The sequence below is a fragment of the Saccopteryx leptura genome, chromosome 1 (genome assembly GCF_036850995.1).
Source record: "Saccopteryx leptura isolate mSacLep1 chromosome 1, mSacLep1_pri_phased_curated, whole genome shotgun sequence".
Taxonomy (NCBI): Eukaryota; Metazoa; Chordata; class Mammalia; order Chiroptera; family Emballonuridae; genus Saccopteryx; species Saccopteryx leptura.
In genome coordinates, this window is record NC_089503.1 from 322,932,853 (window position 1) to 322,934,571 (window position 1,719).

The following is a 1,719-nucleotide window of genomic DNA, read 5'->3' on the forward strand; positions in this document are numbered from 1 at the left end:
GCTAGATGTGTAAATTTTGTTACAAGAAGAATAGAAAGGGCAGACACAATTAGCATCAACTGTGGTAATTAAAATAAATACATTTTATTCCAAAAATATATTCAGCATATTTTATAGTCTTTGATTTTTTAATTTTCCTTGACACATATTTAGAAATGTGCTTGATTCTTACATTATAAAAGAAAAAGTATCTTTTAACTCTGATTCTTGATATAATTCATTCTACATCTTAAAGAAATAGCAGGAAAGAAAAAAATCACCTTAGCCTTTGTTATTTTTCCCATAGTGACTGGAGATAGAGCTCAATATGAATGAAGACACACTGAATGATGCTAAAGTCACTACAACATAATGTTTAAAGATACAAGCTGAAAAGTGAAGAAGACCTTATTTACAATGCCAGCTTCTCCACAAACTATCTGGTTATACTACGGAAATAATTTTAAAAGTATTCAGAGGTTCTTCTATGTAAAAATGTATTCTAAATACTTTGGATATTTAAGAACTAAGGGTTAACTTGTCCAAGATAGATTCTCTGCAAGTTGATCTACAAATGTCAATGGAAGCCAGCCACTGGTTCCAACTCCTACTGAACCAACCCTGGATGAAGCTGAGATGGAGGATCCTGGAGTGGCCTGGAATGTTACAGATACAAGCACAAAGCTTAGAATCCTCCTCCGATCACACAGTAACGGCTCCCCTTAATGCTAGTATTTCTCTAGCTGTGGATGCTGATCTGGAATTTCTAGACTGGAACCACAGACCTGCCCATTGGTATGCTGTTCAGTCCCAGCTCTTAATCAGGACAGGGAGGGAACGATGATATTTTAATTATAAATTTTAAGTAGCCCTACAGGCAAGGTTGCAGTTCATCTCCCAGAGTCAGCAACTGGTCTTGCTCTATTCTTGGGCTCTAACCTAGAACATAATGAATAACAGGAAGTCCATACTTCTGCCACTGATTCTATCTCACTGTTTCCCATAGAATCATTGTTTTTGTTTTTTGTGTTTTTTTTTTTTACATTGTCTAAGTCTATATAAAGGTTTGTCTCATGGAGGAGAGAGTACCTGAATAGGTTAGACTTTGTTAGTATAGCAAGCTCAAATTGTGTCAGACATAGAATCATTGTTTTATCAGCCTTAATGTGTATATTTTCTGACGTTTTGACTTTGTTAGCTTAATACCATATTCACAATTGTTATTCTCATTTTTTATAATACTTTTCTACATATAAACTCACAACTCAAAATTATAGCTTATTACCATGGCTTTAAACAAACTTTTACTTCTGATTATCGTTTCTTTTCACTTAGTAAACCTCCATTCTTTAGAATCTAAGGCTGGTGTCACTTTTCCTTTATGTTTTATTTTATTTGCATGACAAAAATAAATAGAGATAGTTACTGTCCTTTGAAACTGTTATGTAGTCCTTACGTATTTCTAGAGAAGAATATAAACATTATATTTTAAATGATTTGTTTGCAAATTCTGCCTTGCCATGCAAAGACTGTTTTTCTAGGGCAGGCAACACTCATCTTTATATCCTTATCTCTTAGCAGCAAGACTGAACTAGAACAGACGTTGATAAATTTTTGAAAATTGAAATCTGCATGAAAATGCCACTCTAAATATTACCTAAATATTTAGATAATAAAGTTCAAAGCTATATTTTGAATGAAAATGATGCCACCATCTGGCTCATCTCAAAGAAAAAGATT

At 33.3% G+C, this 1,719-nt stretch overlaps 1 pseudogene; it reads right to left on the reverse strand.

Moving 5' to 3' along the window:
- Positions 1–1,022: 1,022 nt before the first annotated feature.
- Positions 1,023–1,154, reverse strand: LOC136389830 (small nucleolar RNA SNORA28; annotated as a pseudogene).
- Positions 1,155–1,719: the final 565 nt, after the last annotated feature.